Raw genomic sequence first — 18,752 nt, 5'->3', positions numbered from 1 at the left:
CAGCAAAATAATACAAAGTAGGTCAAATACATCTTGCTGAAACCAGAATATGGCTTCTTACACTAGTTAGAGGATAAATTTAGAATTGCTTAAATAATCATACTCAGATTATTAATCAACAGCTTAATATTGATGTACACAGAAGGCTCTTATGTTATCATGGGATTCTGTATTTGGCCTTTAGTAAGTGCTTAAGATCACCTTAAAGATTTAAATGGTAGCTTATATTTTGCGAGTAATATAAACCTGGGCTAATACCATGAAAGAAATACTCAAAAATCAAAACTACCTGGACAAATAGAAACAATGGAATGAAATCAAAGATAAATGTAAATGAATTAAATATAAATACATTAATCTTTTGTAAAAGTATACTGTTAATAAGAAATCAATTTTAACATTAGTTGAGAGGTTAGTGTACTTTGAGATCAGGAGGAGCCTTCTGAATGAGGTGTCTGCTTCAACCACTTACACAAATTCAGTTAATTTTAAAAAGGTAGAGTGATCTGAACAAAGAAGAAAATTGCTACAGTCAGACAACATCTTGAGAATTATAATTTGGAATATGACCTTTACAAATGACACTGATCATACATTAATAGATCCAGAGAAGGATAACCAGGATGATGGAAATGGGATTGGCAAACTAAATCATACGAAGACCTACAAGAATCACAATGATTTCTACAGAGAAGACAGGCTGTAAGGTAGAAAAAGCAGTGTGAGAGCTGTTTTTCTAATATCTGAATTGTGATGACACATGTCCGTGAAAGGGGGAAGAACACTAAATGGGCATCATTTTCTCTGCCCTCCACTTACATGTAGCCACCCTGGACTATAAGTCCCAGTTTGCCATGAACCAGATTTCCTGATGGGGAGTAACTGGGAAGGGGCAAGGCGAATATAAAGGGAGGTGGAACAATGACGGTTGGAGGAGACATGTAGAGACTTAGAGATACCTCGAAGAGATGTGGGTACCAGACACTTGAGGAGGCTGCTCCCACTCTTTGGCAGAGACAATGGCAGCTGTTATCTTGACTTCATGTTGGATTATGTGGTATATTTGAGCTTTGAGTCTCTCCTCTGTCCTAGATCCCTGGGAACTGCCTAACCCTTTTCCTGTGGTACTGTCACAGTACTGTGGTACCTTAGACTTGTGGGAGGTTTTCAGGCCTCAGCAGCCCCATTTCATGTCTATTTGTCTGGGCATTTGCCCATGAGGGAATGGGTAATTTGGGGAGTTTTAAAGGGAGACTATTATTTGAAATCCATTCTTCTCTCTGTTCCTCTTTCTCTCTCTCTGTACATCAGTGCTATTAAAAATCTCTCACACTAAGAGTATGCTTCCTTTGTGTGTACAGATAGCTGGGCCCCTTTTAGAGTGTGCACTCCTTAACAGATTGGGATCCCCGGGTAGCCCTCCTCGGTGGTACCATAACAGAATGACTGTTATTTTGAAAAGCAGGAATTATTCTTTTATATGTTTTATATTTATTCCCATGCACACAGTTTCAAATTTTGCATATAATACTCAAATGTTTGAAGTTCAAGATCAACTAGTTTGTTGATGGCTGAGTGAACAAAGACAGTTGTTATGCAGGGGTATGTGAATGTGACATGAATGACAACTCAACAAAAGGGTAAGGTTGAAGGAAAGAAACATAAAAATCAAGGTAAAAACATTTTAAAACCCTTAACTGAAGCAAGCTATGTACACTGAGGCACATTATCCTAAAATTTAGTTTTTCTGTCTTATACAACATGATATTCCTATCCATACCACTAATTATATTTTAGTCCTTTTTGTAAATATTTCTCCACAATGGAAAGAATAATTACTTTCACTCTTCTTTTAAAAAGAGGAAACTGAGGCCAATGAAAAGTTTTTGCTTAGCACCAACAGCAAGAGAGTGGCTGACTCTGAGTAAGAACCCTAAGTTTTTCACTCAGATTCAGTTAAAACCACTGGACTCTTTAGGGAGGTAGAAAACAAGTGCAGTGCTGAATTTAGCAACTCAACGCCAGCTAGGTAAGACTTTGGTTTCACTTTTATTACTCCCTTTCAGTCACCTAATCTCTAAATCCATAAAGAGTAAGCCTGTGTTAAAATCCTAAAATACATAGAAATTTTTATTTCTCAAAGCTTCAAAGTGGAAACTAAAAATGAAGATCTGAAACCAATCTTTCCTGCTGCATATGTAGCTGTGGCACTAGCAGTTCTAGCATAAACCAAATCATGGCCATGATGTAGACTAGAAGTATATCACACGGTTCCTCCGGAAACCCAAGGGGCTTTCTTTGTGCATCAGAGATTTGGTGCAGAGCTGCAGCAATAAGAGTGCCAGATAATAGTGAGAAAGAGGCAATGTTAGTAAAGGAAAAAGAGGTCTTCATCTGCATGAAGAAGACAAGTATCAGATTCATTTTCTTTTATATACATATTAAAATATGGTAAGCTTCTCAGAAAATTGAAAGAAGACTGGAGTGGGAGAGGACTCAGTGGGTTCAAGGAGCAGCTACACCAGGAGTTTAAAAGAGCAAAATGCTAGTCAATTCTAGTTGTAAAAGTGATAAAGGAATACCCTAATAAGTGCCCACGCTCTCAACTTCCTTCCCAAGGAAGCTCATTTACATTATAATGGTTGCCAAGGTTACTTTAATTCCATCATAGCTCCTTTTTCCAGTTGCTAATCTGGAGTACCAGCCTGGGTGGTACATGTTAAACCACCAAAAACGTCAACTGAGCTAACTCAAAACTCAGGACACTCAAAAGTTTATGAACGACAAAAGGAGAATAGTGTCTAGCAACAGAAATTGAAGAAAGTTGCGGGGGAGGGGCTGTTGTTTTCTATATTCTGTTCTATCCAAGTTCTTACTGTTACCTCTGAAGACCCACTAGGAGTATTTTTATTTACTTTTATCAGAGGCTTCTGTTCAAAAAGCCAGATAAATAACAAATTTTATTAAAGACAGTGGATCAAAAGTATATTGCTCTATTCAAAATTTTTTGCTTGCTTTAATCAAAAAAGGTCATTATCTAAAAAGACATTGAAAAAGATTCTCATATAACTCACCACCAAGTATTATCTTCTAATAACAACATATAGTGCTGATGCCGGTATGCGCTGTTACCGTGATCATAGCTGCTGCTGCTGATTTTCACCCTGGTAATCACACGAGTTCTTGTCTCATGAAGTCATAAAAAGGAATTCACAGACGTTTCAAATAAGTAAGCAGAGAGAAGCAAATTTTGTTTGAAAGAGTAAAGAAAAGTTTATTCAGGAAAAAAGGACAAAGAGCAGACTCCCATATATAAAGTACCTGGGAGGTCAAAGGCGCCATTCTGGGGTCTTGCTTCAGGAATATATACTTTCTTTCCCTCATTATTCTAAAGTCCCATCAGTCTCTCTGGGATTGGTTTGTTTTCGGTGGTCTCACTTAATCTGCTACTATACTTGGGATCTTCCTGCATCACATCCCTTATCTTTTAGCATATTTTTCTTTTATCATCCTTGACCTGGAATGTCCTCTTGCCCCTGTTGCCCCTAGTCCTGGGGTGTTTGACTGGCTCCCTTCGGAATTTGTTGCCCTTATCTCTGAATCTTCCCTTATTCCCCTTGTTGGACTTATCTCTGAAGCTTCTTTAATTCCCAAGTCCATGCCTGCAATGTCCCTGAAGCGACCTGATTACCCCACCTTGCCCTAGAACTCAGTGCTGGCTATATAAGTAGTACCTAAACCAGACATAAATGATGAGTTTAGTATAGCCTGTATTAAAGCAATACCCAGATAGAACGGAATAACAGAAAAAATAAAAAAAGACAAATTAAAGGCAAAAAAGGAGCAGGATTTCAGAACCATGAACCCCAAACATGCACTTTAAGTATAATTAGATTAACAAAAAAATTAGGTTCCACTGGTAATTTGTTATGAGAAATTTTACTCTCAAAGGTAGCAACGGTGGGAAATACAGTCTTTAGATAACACCAAATAATGTACAGTAGATAGTCAACTAGGGGGTACTTTAAAGATATCCTCACTGCAGAAACAAGCTTCATATTTACACATTTTTATAGTGTTTATTCTTTTATTCTTGTTTCCATCACCCTTCAATGTCAGCACCCACTGTAATATATTTAAGTATTTACATGTTTTCTTAGACACGTTGTAATGTTTTACTTACATACATTTTAAAAATGTATATAAATGTTTCTGTGTGAAATACCTCAGTCTGTCCTTTCTATTTTTATTCAGCATTATGTTTTTTAAGAACTATCACATTGCCATCTGCACATCTACTCCAATGCTTCAAACTGCTAGATAATACTCTGTTATAAATCTATCACATTTACCGAACACTGGAAAAAGAATCTGGGCAATGCTGATTTCCATAAACATAAACGACACTTTAATAATGACCAATACTCAAATTTTGCGATAATTTCTTTCAGATATGTATCTAGGAAAGAATTACTGGATCATGAGGAATATATAATACATAATCTGATTAAGTACCAATCTCCAAAATGACTAGTTCAATCTACATTTCTACAAGGAACTAGCATAACTGAGCCGCCACTATGTGCCAGGCACCGGACTAGGCACTTGAGATCATTTTTCTCCTATACCATCTCATCCTTGTCAGCTAGTCTTTGCCTCTTTTTGCTTTTCCTATTAGCTGTCACTATGTCACAAATATGAAGTCAAGGACTTCCTCCCCTGCTTTTACCTGATCAAGTCCCCTATTCTACTCTGATGCTCCAACCAGCCAAGGCTTCCACTAGCCATGGTATTATGAAAACAATACCAAACAGCAAATGTCATTTTTTGAAAAGTGTGTCTCTCAAAAAGTGACCAAGCTTTACCCATCGCACAGACATTAAGAAATTCATTTTGTATCCACTTCAGAGCCATTTCTGTTCCTGTCTGAGGATTCTAAAGTTTGTCTTCTTTCTACTTTGGGGGAGGCTTTGGAGGTACAGCTTCATCTCTTTGGAACACTTTTTTTCATACATAAAATAAGGGGAGTCAGATTACAATCATGTTTTTGATCAATACTCTAGAATCTTAGGGTACAACAAAGAAATCCAGATAGAAAATTAAGACACCTGGGATTGGGTTTCAACAAAATTACTATTTCTCTGAAAAAAATTAACGTATAGGGCCTCCCCTGGTGGCACAGCGGTTGAGTGCTGGGCTGCGAAGCTGCCTGCAGCCTCTGCAACACCGGTTCGATCCCAGGCCGCCGGCGAGGGTTCCACATGGCGCGCAGACCTCTCCTGCCGCCCACTGCTCCCCTCAGCAGTGTACTTCGGTCCTTCTGCCTGCTCTGCTCCCCGCTCTGGCTCTGGTGAATTCTCTCACCCTCCCGCGCTTCTGACTGTACCCACTGCATGTATAAATAAATAAATAAATAAATATTTTTTAAAAAAAAAATTAACGTATCAATCAAGCACAAAACAACTAAATGTTAAGTATGTAGGATTTTTCTTTCAGAAAACAAAAATCAGTAATAGCTTCCCTGATACTAACATAAGAAGTCACTTAAATTACATCAAATTCTATTTCAGTATTAAATAAAATGATGGATTTTACTAGATTTTAAAGTATAAAAGAGCGGGGCCTCCCTGGTGGCGCAAAGGGTTCAGCACTGCACTATGAAGCAATCCGCAGCCTCAGCAGCACCAGTTCCACCCAGGGCTGGCCAGGGAGCAACCTACATGGCTCAGCAGACCTCTCTTGTCTCGCCCGCTGCTCCCCTCAACAGTGTATTTCAGTAAATCTGCCTGTTCTGCTCCCCACTCTGTCTCTGGTGAATCCTCTCACCTCACACATCTCTGGCCTGTACCCCAGGTCTTGTATGCATAAATAAATAAATCTTTAAAAAAAATAAAGTACAAAAAGAGCTAATGAAGGTAAAATTATGTCAATCTATTATCCTTATAGGATAATAATGTAATTCTGCCAAGATCTTTTCTTCTTTCTGTCCACTAATGGTGCTTTGTACCCACTGTTCTCTCATTACCCATCTTTGTTCTCCCTTACACCCCTTCTAAGTATAGCTACTAGCATGATCAGGACCTTTCTGGTAACTTCCATAGCTATTTCTTGACATCCTCCTCCAATTTCCACTCTGATTCCAATTCTATATACAAGACATCTTCATTTAGATGTTACACTAACACTTCAGATATAAGGTAAAAAGCTGAACTTGAGTTCTTATTCTGTAATACTTGAACCAAGAGCTCACATCATGATTTTGTCAAATAGGCACTGGGTTTAAGTATTACAGAACAAAAATTCAAGTTCAGTTTTTTATCTTGTGTTTGACTTGACTAAATTGTAATATTTAAGCAGAAAAGATACAACTATAAACCATGTTTTCCTAATTCTGACTTCTTACCCCTATGAAAATATATAATACCCTGAAGCAAGTACATTTTGAAACACTTGCATTCTAATCTCTACTCAAGAATATTTTTTTATTGTAATCTTGTAACTCTGCAATTACTTTATTTACAGAGATAAAAACTGCGATGATGTCTTGCCAAAATGCAGCATGGGTTTGCATTTACAAGCTGTCTGCTCTCAAGCTTTGGACAAGCACTAAGTAGAGTGCTTGTTGGCATTTAAAAAACAATTATTGAATTTCATTTTATTTGGCCTTTCCATTAGTAAACTACAATTGCTTACCACAGTGCTATTGTAAGTACTAATTCATATTTATAAATTCTCTACAGATAGTATTCTTTCATACTCTGCTACGTCTTGACAAGGTCCCAAGCTTCCCAGGACACTTTTCTTTTTCTTCCCAATATTGAGACAGAGATTTCAGGAGTCTGACTGTGAGTACCAAAATACCTATCATTATTGTTGCTCCCTTTAAGCCAACAGTCCTCTTGCTGAGTCTCTAAGTCTTTATGGAGATACATACTTAGCGTGATCTCTGCTACATATTTAAGGAACAATTGTGGAGAAAAAGAGTAAATATAATTGTAAAATCTCCTTTAGGCCAAAAGAGTCTTAATTGGTTTATTCTGAGGTTCTTGAATAAAACAGTGATATTTTAGAATTGACAAGTATCATCATGTTGCTGTATACTACACTCTGTTGTTACTGTCTAGCCAGAGAATCTGAAATCTTTGGGCTCTTTCCAATGGCTTAATTATTAGCCATCTGACAGAAAATCTAACCAAGGGTGCAATATATACAAGAGCTGAAAAGATAATACTAATGTTTCTTTGTGTGTCATGCATTAGGGGTTACAGGACAGAAGATGAATGGAGGGAATTATGTTATAAATCAATGATTCATGACTGGGGCTCAGTTCTATAATCACAAACATTGATTAAACATCTATATATGCTAGTATTAAATTGTGAAAGATCCACCAAAAGTGAGCCAAATACCTAGTGAACAAAAAATCAGTCAGCTAACCAAACAGAAGAGAGTATAGGAAGGAAGGAAAAAACCCCCATTCAATGACTTCTCAGATACACAAAAGACCCCAAAGATTATAAAATTTATAAACCACTATGATAATTCAGGGACACTACCACAGGAAAAGAATTTTGGATTAGCTCTGCAGATTGTATTGTATCCAGGGTGTATTCAAACTAGTAATAACCATTTCTGGGTATCATTATTATCAGGCTATGTGAGTTATCAGCATGTACTGACTGGCTTCAATACATGATACCCCAAAATATGGCACACTGGCATAATGAATAGCTAAGGAAGGCCTTGTCAGGTTTCTCCCAGATTTAGCTCATACCCTTAAGACTTTCTACTCTTCAAAACACATGTAAAAACAAACAGGCTCAAGCATTTCTTTGGGTTTTTATTTCTTTATGAAGTCTTCCCAAAATCAACCTCCTGAATTTCTTTTTTTAAAAAAAAAAATATTTATTTATACAAGAACTGGGGTACAGGTCAGAGGTGTGGGAGGGTGAGAGAATTCACCAGAGACAGGGCGAGAAGCAGAACAGGCAGACGGACCAAAGACACTGCTGAGGGGAGCAGCGGGTGAGGCCGGAGAGGTCTGCCATGCCATGTAGGTTTCTCTCTGGCCGGCCAGTAATCGAACCCGCACTGCAGAGGCTGTGGACAGCTTCACAGCGCAACGCTCAACCCCCGTGTCACCAGGGAGGCCCTCTTTTTTTTATGCATACAAGAGCTGGGATATATGCCAGGGGGGAAGGGATGAGAGGATTCACCAGAGTGGGGAACAGAGCAGGTGGATTGACTGATATACACTGCTGAAGGGAGCAGCTGGTGAGACAGGAAAGGTCTGCTGCGCCATGTGGATCACCTCCCCAGCTGAGGATCAAACTCATGCTGCAGTGGCTGTGGATTGCTTCATAGTGCTGCGAATTAACCCCTTGTGCCACCAGGGAGGCCCAGCCTCCCAAATTTCTGTCTGTAGTCTGGTGGAGAGAGGAAAGCGAGCTGCTCTTTGCCCCTTCTTTTCCAAATTCAGACTCAAAAGACAAAGACATTTATAATAATTCATTTTAGATTCATCTATAATAATTCATTTTATAATCACCCATTGATTTAGTTTTGACTATCCATTAGTTATTGATCCTTAGCCTCCAAAAAACAGCCATTGTTTTCCTATATTTTTGTCATTTATGTCTCCTTTGTCATAAGAAGGTTCTTTACACCATCTATGAAGACATCAAAGTCCTTTACTTTCTTAGACTATATTTTTTTTTTATTTTATTTTTTTTTAATATTAAATTTTATTTTTATATTCCCCCATACAATTGCAAACGCCCCATTCTGACCCCAATCCTTCCCCTCCCGCCCCCCACCCCCCAAAAAGTGTCTCTGGTTCATAGTTTTTTGTTGATTTTGATTTTCACTTTCTTATATTCATTTTCCTGGTCCCTTATTTAAGTTTTCTAGATTCCTGCTATGAGTGAGACCATCCGGTATTTTTCTTTTTCTTTTTGGCTTATTTCGCTGAGCATGATCCCTTCCAGCGCCATCCATGTTGCTGCAAATTGCATGTGTTTATCTTTTTTGAATGCTGAGTAATATTCCATGGTATATATGTACCACATCTTCTTGATCCAGTCATCTATTTTTGGGCATTTGGGTTGTTTCCAAAGCTTAGCTATTGTAAACAGTGCTGCTATAAACATAGGGGTGCAGGTGCTCTTTGGAATGGATGTTTCTGTGTCCTTTGGGTAAATACCTAGGAGTGGAATTGCTGGATCATATGGAAGCTCTATGTTTAGTAGGTCCAGAAATCTCCATACAGCTCTCCATAGTGGTTGGACCAGTTTGCACTCCCACCAACAGTGCAGAAGAGTTCCTTTTTCTCCACACCCTCGCCAACATTTGTTGTTGCTAGTTTTTTTAATATGTGCCATTCTCACTGGTGTGAGATGGTATCTCATGGTAGTTTTGAGTGAACATTTTTTCATATGTCTGTTGGCCATTTGCCTTTCCTCTTCAGAGAAGTTTCTTTTTAGCTCTTCTGCCCATTTTTTGACTGGATTATTTTCTTTGTTGTTGCTGAGTCTCATCAGCTCTTTGCAGATTTTTGTGATCAGTCCTTTATCATTAGTGTTGGGTGCAAAAATGTTCTCCCAGTTGGTGGGGTTTCTCTTTGTTTTTGTTATTGTCTCTTTTGCTGTGCAGAAGCTCTTTAATTTGATGTAGTCCCAGCTGTTTATCTTTGCCTTCACTATCACTGCTTTGGGTGATGTGTCTGTAAAGATGTCTTTGATGTGCAAATCCCATAGTGTTTCGCCTATATTTCCTTCAATGTATTTTATGGTTTCAGGTCTTATGTCTAGATCTTTAATCCATTTTGAGTTGATTTTTGTGTATGGTGTGAGGTAGTGGTCAAGCTTCATTCTTTTGCATGTAGCGACCCAGTTTTCCCAGCACCATTTATTGAACAAACTTTCTTTGCTCCAATGCATAGTCTTTGCTCCTTTGTCAAAGATTAGTTGACCATAAATCTGTGGGTTTATTTCTGGATTTTCTATTCCATTCCATTGGTCTGTATGTCTGTTCTTGTTCCAATACCATGCAGTTTTGATGATTATGGCTTTGTAGTAGAGTTTGAAGTCTGGGAGTGTGATGCCTCCATTTCCTTCTTTTTTTTTCAGTAGAGCTTTGGCTATTCGGGGTTTTTGGTGATTCCATATGAATTTCATCAATAATTGTTCTATTTCTTTGAAGAATGCCATTGAGATTTTGATTGGAATAGCATTGAATCTGTATATTGCTTTTGGTAGGATGGCCATTTTAATAATGTTTATTCTTCCAATCCATGAGCAGGGGATGTCTTTCCATTTCTTTGTGTCTTCTTCTATTTCTTTTAACAGTGTTTTATAGTTTTCTTTGTATAGGTCCTTTACCTCTTTTGTTAGATTTATTCCCAAATATTTGATTTTTTTTGTTTCAATAATAAAAGGGGTGGTTTTTTTGATTTCTTCTTCTTCAGATTTATTGTTTGTGTATAGGAAGGCTACTGACTTTTGCGTGTTGATTTTGTATCCTGCCACTTTACTGAACTGACTGATGAGTTGAATTAGTTTTTCTGTGGAGATTTTGGGGTTCTCTATGTATATTATCATATCATCTGCAAATAGTGATAGTTTGACTTCTTCTTTTCCTATTTGGATTCCTTGGATGTCTTTCTCTTGTCTTATTGCTCTGGCTAGGACTTCCAGTATTATATTGAAAAGCAGTGGTGAGAGTGGACATCCTTGTCTTGTTCCAGATCTTAATGGAATTGCTTTCAGCTTTTCACCATTGAGAATGATACTGGCTGTTGGCTTGTCTTAGACTATCTTTAGAAGTAACTCTAGATTGGAGTGGATGATGGGAGCTGGAGAAGCAGGACCCTACATCTTTTGAACTCTCTCTGGAGACACCTCTTGTATCTAACAGCTTATCCATAAAAAGATTTATTGGCTTGGTGTCAAAATGAAATAGTTATACTCTTTTCCCAAAGTCCTACAAGCTGAACCTGAACAACTTCATATAAACTTTAGAAATCACCACAATGGATCGTGTGCAGACAATCTTTGTGCCAGCAATTGTGTAGGCCACTCGGAAAGTCCACTGGCACATCCCATGCCATCACCAGAAAGATGCAAACTGCAAACCAGGAAATTTATCAGCTTGCCACTGCCTGGATTCACTTTACTGTCTAAAAATGCCTGCAGTCTAACATCTAGAAATCTTAACTGACTGTATTCTAGAGTCAAAAACTAAGTTTATAGTTTTCTCTAACCCTTAATTATTTTCTTTTGCTTTTGTAGAAATGCCCCTTTACATACCTCATTGCTCACACCATATAGAGTCTTCACTTAGGTGTGCACCCTACCTCCCACCTATACAACTGTATCTTGAAGTGAGACTTTTTCCCAGTACTGAGAGACTGGCTCAATGATTTATGGGACAAATCAACCAACTCTATTTCTGGACGGTGAAATGTCTTGGGGAAAGTTTCAGACAGGGGGAATGATAAGGTTTATATTTACCCCCCCCAAATATAGCACCTTAGCATACTGACTATTTTAAGCTGAAGAAATACAGAAAATGGAAGGTTCGGGGAGGACTCTGACTGCCTCTTCTCCCCTGAAGCAGGTCATGAAACCCTCAGGTGAGAGATGCTCTCCCTACACATGGAGGAAAAGTCCCAGTCAGAGATCCTAGGAGAGAAGCAGGAAAAGAATTTTTCTTCCCCTACAGTATATCAAGCATGAGAAAAACAGATGAAAAAAATATGGGCTTATTTAATAAGCTCACCGAGGCATTTGAAATATCAATGAAGCATAAGGACAGAGACTAAGCCTGGGAGCCAAAAAGTTCAGCTTAACTCCTAGTAAGGAAGGTCTAACAGTTGCCCATGTTATAACAAGGTCCTGGTCAACAAAGCAGAGAGAAATGGAGAAAAGGTCTCAAATGTTAAATATGAATTCTTTATTCAAAGCAACTCAAGTAAGCTGTTAAATCAGAATATATTTATTAATCAGTCAATCACAAATAAAAAAATGTTGACCCTTCTTCAACATAAAAGATTTAGGCGTGAAAAATGCCATTTTATTAAAAAGATACCAACTTCCTACATGATATTCACAACCATTCCTTTCTGGCAACTGGTTTTATCAAAGGTTTATAGTTTATTATTGAAGCAGGTTCCTATAAAATTACCCCCAAGTCATGTATATGTAGGCCTAAAGTCTTTGAGAAATAACATGAAAATACTCTTACTAATTGGCAGAACCATAGCACAGATTTATTTTTATTCTACCAAATTGTAAAGGAAAAGAGACAGATTTCTATTTTTTTTTTAATGTACACATATATACACAAGATAGTAACAGGAGGGTAACAGTTGGCCTAATTACTAAAAGGAAACTGGAAAATTTTTCTATTTCAGCCAAATAAATAGCAATCTATACTCTGAAATTCTTTGAGGACTTAAGAATAAAAATTCATCCTAAAAAAATAAAAAAATTAAATTCATCCTAAAGTAAAGCCAATTTACACTTAACAGTCTTCTTTATACCATATCATAAAAAACATATTGATTTCATCATTCTTTCATTCAAAATCCTTAGTATTTGCCAGATGTTAACAATACAGTGAAAAAGAAAGACATGGTCTCTGACCTTGTAGAGTTTACCATTTAAGGGAGAAAACATTTAATCAAATTATCACAAACAGACTTATCAAGTAAAGCATGTAAACATCAATGTCCCCAAGATCAAGGAAAAGGAGCGTTGCCTGAGGATTTTATGAGAATAGATGAAAAAACAGGTTTGAACTAAAATAAATGACATCTATTAGTTGTAGATGTAGTTTCCATACACAAAAAGGTATTTTACTTTAGAGAGAAAACATCATAGAATCTCCCCACAGAAAGAAAAATCGCAGTGAATTTTAAAAGAACATCAAAGAATACAAAGCTTTCTAGACTTAAATATGAACAGGTAGTCTATGAAGAGCCCATTTAGACTACTGATTAAAAGACTGACTAAAAGTAGTAATTTACAGGATGTCATGAGGGTACCTCAATTCTATGAGACAAGGATTGTTAATTTTATTGCTAAGAGAAGTATGTTAAGCAAGTGATAACTCATATCAATTTATCCAGTCCCTTACTTAAATCAATCAAAATTAAGACAAAGAACATATTAGAAATTTGTCTTACCAGCTATCAGCTAACCATACCTAATGGTGAAATACTTTTCAAGATCATAGGTGAGAATATCAGTTCTTACCATTTCTATTCAGTGTTGTATTGGAGGTTTTAGTGCAATACAGCAAAAGGGAAAAAAGGCATATACACTGGATAACAAGAAGTAGAATCTTTGTACAAGATTCTCTATGTAAAAATCCTACAGAATCTCTAAAAAAACTACTAAAGAAATAAATAAATTTAGCAAAATTGAGGATATAGGAATGATATGCAAGTATCAATTCCACTCCTACATATACCCCAAAGAATTCAAAACAGGACTTAAACAGTATTTGTAAACACACATTCACAACAGCATTATTCATGATAACCAGAAATAACCCAGGTGTCCATCGACAGATAAATGGATAAACAAAATGTGATATATAAATACAACAGAATATTACTCAACCTTAAAGAGGAGTGAAATTCTGGTATGTGCTACAATATGGACAGAACATTATACTAAGTGAAATAAACCAGATACAAAAGAAGAAATATTATATGATCCCACTTTTATGAGATATCTACAGGCAAACTCATACTGACAAAGTAGAATAGAGGTCTCCAGAGACTAGGAGGACAGGGAAAGGGAAGATATTATGTAATGTATCTTCAGAGAGTTTTGATCAGATGTAATGAAAAACTTTTGGGTGTAGCTATTGGTGATAGTTAACAACACTGTAATTGTACTTAATGCCAATGTATGTATACTTTGAAGTGATTAAAATGATAAATGCTAAGTATATATTACTTCAGTAAGAAGTCAATGTACCTCTACACACTAGCAATAAACAATCTGAAAATGAAATTAAGAAAACAATTCCATTCACAACAGCATCTGAAAACAAAATATAGCAAGTCTTTGAATAATGTTTTGTTATAACACTGATGAGGGGAAAAAAATTAATTCCCAGTTAGTACCACTGTCTATGTGGAGTCTGCAGGTCTCCCCATATCTGTATGGATTTGCACTCAGTTCCCTGGCTTCTGCTCACATCCCAAAGTAGTGCACATGAGGTTCACTGGTGTGTCTAAATTGTTCCAGTGTTAGTAAGTATGGGGGTGTGTGTGTGAGGGCCCCCTGCAACGGAGAGACATCCTGTTCAGGACTGGCTTCTGCCTCACACTCTATGTTGCCTGGATAGCCTCCAGTCACCAGAGACCCTGAATTGGAATAAGCAAGCTGGAAAATGAATGAATACAAATGCTATGTTAGAAGTGTTTGGGGGCCTTTACTTAGAAATTTGGTGACGTTTTTGTGACCAGAATAATGCCATAGAAACTTATTTTCATCATTTTGCCTATGACAAGATTGAGAAAATAGTAATTATAATTGGGAGTATGTGCTAAAGTTAATAAAGTTTTTTTATTAATATTTTATTTTATATAATTCTTACATCATTTTTCATTTTTGCACAATGTATGCATTTTCATTTTGGTTATATTCTCCATACAATTGTACCCCTAATCCTTCCTCTCCCCTTTCCTCCCCCCCGCCCCCCGTAGTGTGTCTCTGGTTTATAGTTGCTTGTTGATTTTGATTTTTACTTTGTATTAATTAGTCTTTTTCCTGGTCCTTTATTTAGGTTTACTGAATTCCTGCTATGAGCGAGACCATCCGGTATTTTTCTTTTTCTGACTTATTTCGCTGAGCATGATCCCTTCTAGCTCCATCCATGTTGCTGCAAACTGCATGTGTTTATTAAAGTTAATAAAGTTTAAGCAACTTGCTTATAGGATATACCCTAGATAAACTATCATATATGTACACAAGAAAACATGATTAAGATTATTTATTCCAGTGGGGAAAAATTAATAGGAGAGTGGGTAAACTATGGATATACCATACAATGAAGAACTATACTGTAGTTAAAATTAAGTAAAAAATCTACATGTATCAGACTGGTTACAATTCAAAAGAGTGAAAAAAAAATAGGCTGCAGAATAATTTCTACTCTGTAATTCCACTTAAATTATTTATAACTCACAAAAAACCCTATATATTGCTCATTGATACACAATTGATGCTGACAATATTAACATTATTTATTAAGACATGAAGGGAATTCATAAATACAAAGAAGACAGCAGCTACCTCTTTGATCAGAAGGAAAGAGATACAAAGGGTTCTCCAATTTTATCTACCATGTTTTATATCTTTAAAAAATAGTTACATAAAAATTTGCAAAATGCTAACATTTGTTAAATTGGGCAGAGTACAATTTTCTCAGTACTCTTCCAGATGCTTGGTGCAAATTTTTTTAAACAGGTCAAATAAACACATATACATGCACCAAGCGAGAGAAAAATATTTCTCTCTTTTTTGGAACCTACATTTGTGAAACTACTCTGCTGAAGTCTCTCTGGTGCCTAATTCCCTCAGTGTAACAGAAACTTCCAAGTATATTTAGGCACAATCATGCGGTATGCATTAAGTCTCCGTTTGGGAAAAGGTATACCAAAAGAATACCAAACAAGGTATTCTTAGGAGAGGCTGCCTAAAGTACTAAGAAAATGAACCAACACAATCAATGTATCAACCTTGTCCACATCAGTATAGATTTAAATTCTTTCACTTACAACTAAATTATTCCTGAATCATTCTTAAGTTTCATCACAGGTCTCTATGCAAACCTATATCATAAATTGGGGGTGAAAGCCCCCAAATTGTATTACTTCCTACCTTTAACATAATCATCCCTCTCCGCTGTACATTCTCAGACATACACACCCACTGAGGATTCAATACAAGTCCTCCACTTTGGTAGGGTGTTTCTGGATCTTCCAATCATGGGCAGCTTTAAGTGACTCGGACAGCATCAAGGGAGGATGTTAACTACTAACAAGGGCAACTGAGCAGGGAACTCTGCTCATCAGCAATCTAGGATGCAAGTTCCTAAGAGAAAAATTAATGATCTTCCACCTTAACATGATGAGTACATCAAACTGAAAACGATGCCCAGGAACAAGCAGTTCCAGTAAAAAGAATTCAAATAAAACTGGCTTTGTTGTAGTATTCACTGTTATACAGATCCAATGGTAACCCGTCTGTTTTTGCTTCATTTTCTGGCTCTGTTAAAAGTACCTTAGAGAGTAGACTGTTCCTTCTCAAAATAACTAGAGAACACTACTTTAGTCCTATGAAAATCTGAGTTTTTAACATTATTTATTGGGTATTTTTATGTGTGAAATTTTCCGTGGGCTTCTCCATGCTTTTGGGTGTGGGGTATACCTGTGGGTACAGATAAGGGACTCCTTAGGGAGACAATGTGAGTCTCTCTGTGGGTATGTGCAGGAAGGGTCTCAGTGTGAGGGGTTCTGTTGGATGTGGGGAATCTCTCTGTGTGTCTGTCTTTGTGTATCTGTGCCTATCTGTGCTTCTATCTCTGAGTTTACTGAATATTTGAATACAAGGTTTATAACTTATTAAAAATATCTATCCTTCCACAAAACCCAAAAATGCTAATCCAACTTTACTCAAGAATGAGTAAAAAACTGAAGTTCTGGAGAGCATATACCAGTACAGAAGATGTGCCTGAGGCTGTGCATTTCCAACAAGTCCCCAGGTGATGTCAATGCTTCCAGTCATGGAACAGTGTGAGTAGCAAGGATCTAAATCTCCAAACTCAATAAACTGCCTCTAACTATATATTATATTTTTAAAGATTTATTAATTTATGCATACAAGAGCTGAGATGCAGACCAGAGATGCAGGGGCTGAGATGAGGGGCTAAGAGGATTCACCAGAGACAGAGTGGGGAGCAGAACAGGCAGATCTACTGAAATACACTATTGAGGGGAACAGCAGGCAAGGGGCGAGACAGGAGAGGTCTGCTGCGCCATATGGGTCACCTCCCTGGCTGGGGATCGAACTCGTGCTGCAGTGGCTGTGGATAGCTTCATAGTACTGCGTTTTAACCCCTTGCGCCACTAGGGAGGCCTCTGCCTCTAACTATAATTAGGCTTCCCATACAGATTTTCCAAAGAATCCCCAGACTGACCCCCACATGTATCAAGTCAGCTTGAGTGTTATACATCTCACCATAAATTAGAAATTACAGTTTCATTTTAAATATTCGTCTCTGGGGGAGAAAAAGAGCAAAACCAAGAGAGTGAGAGAAACAATAAAACAAACAAAATAAATGAGTCTCTGGTGAGTGCACTGAATGAGCCAGTCCTAAGAGGTGAATGACTTTGAAGTTTATTGAAAAATTTGAATTTCTGGACATGTGAGGATGGAGCATGGAAACCTCACAAAAGGTTCTGCTACACTGTCAATTTTCCAGGGTGGCAACCAAGAATATTACTTAAGTCCTATAGTGATACACCTCAATTTCAACGCTGACGTCTTCATACTACAATTCCTGCTTCCAGTACTGCTCCTATCAAACTAGACTGTATTTATTTATTTTTGCATCTAAACTCTCCTCTCCAAGAATGGTATTTCACTGCTTTAATAATCCTGCCACTTAGCAGTGTTTAGCACAAAACACGTAAATAATTTTTGCGTAAAAGAAGTTCACATTGTATGGGGAGATTAGACTAATATCCAGACGTTGCTTCTTCTATAATACAGTTCAGCATAGGCCCAAAGAAGGCAAAAGCATTAAACCAATAAACTTTTCTTTTTTTACAGGAATAGTAGGAACGAATATTTCCTTCTCCCAAAACAAAGTGACCTAAGAGTAGACTCAGTCAAGGCTTATTCAACAAAATTTTGTTAAAGACAACAGTTCAATCACCTGTCAGGGAAAGAAGTCCTTCTTTAACCTGGAGCAGAAAATGTCAACTTTGAATGGTAGACATACACAGCTATCTAAACAAGGCAAACATCTTCCTGTTTATAGTCTCATCACATATACTCAATTTTTGGCAATGTCTTAAAAAAAAAAAAGAATCTCATTTTGCAAAAGGAACACACATTATTACAGTTTTCCAACATAGTATCTAAGTACAGAAGGTGAGATCCTCTGTAGACCACTGCAGCACAGGCTTTGTATTTGGGTTATCTTTGAGGTTCTAATTTCTATCAAAACATAATCTCTATCCTCTAAATAATAATAATGATGTAAAATTTGCTAAAATAATAAGGTCTTCCATGACCAACTCATTATAAGCACTAAGTTAGTGCTACCGGATGTCAATTTTTAGTGCTATTCTTAAATAGATAAAATCTTCAATCAAAAGTTACTTTCATATATCCAGCTAGGAGTTAAGAAAGAAACAGTTAAGAAAGACAAGTTAAAGAGAAAGAAGTAGTAAACAAACCTTCCAAAATAAATAAATTTTATTTGGGAACAAATAGATCTATCTTACATTGCAAATAGTGCCTATCTCACATTACAAGCAAAAATAAATTTCAAGTGGGCTGAAGATCAAAATATAATAAAGCACAGCCATAAAAACCATTAAAGAAAATATGAAAGACTGTGTTTATAAACCTGGGGTAGGAAAGGCCATTCCAAGACACAAAATTCCAAATTCCTAAGGGAATAATGTAGCCAATCTGACTACATAGAAAAAAAAAACTTTTAAA

The 18,752-nt window shown here is 37.0% G+C and overlaps 1 protein-coding gene across 6 annotated transcripts in view; it reads right to left on the bottom strand.

Annotated features, from left to right (window-relative positions):
- The window catches only part of AHCYL2 (adenosylhomocysteinase like 2), a 147,081-nt gene that overhangs the window by 118,762 nt on the left and 9,567 nt on the right, over nt 1–18,752 (bottom strand). For 3 of the 6 annotated variants that reach the window (XM_054692656.1, XM_054692654.1, XM_054692658.1), the window contains exon 1: nt 3,075–3,199. The exons of the other annotated variants lie outside the window; for them this stretch is intronic. The gene's annotated coding sequence lies outside the window, so the exon portion shown is untranslated. Of the gene's footprint in view, nt 1–3,074; nt 3,200–18,752 lie in introns of those variants that run through there. 6 annotated transcript variants of the gene reach the window in all.

The sequence above is a fragment of the Talpa occidentalis genome, unplaced genomic scaffold (genome assembly GCF_014898055.3).
Source record: "Talpa occidentalis isolate TD23 unplaced genomic scaffold, MPIMG_talOcc4v2.1, whole genome shotgun sequence".
NCBI classification, from domain to species: domain Eukaryota; kingdom Metazoa; phylum Chordata; class Mammalia; order Eulipotyphla; family Talpidae; genus Talpa; species Talpa occidentalis.
Note: the sequence above shows the minus strand (reverse complement) of the source record. Positions and strands in the feature narration are given on the sequence as shown.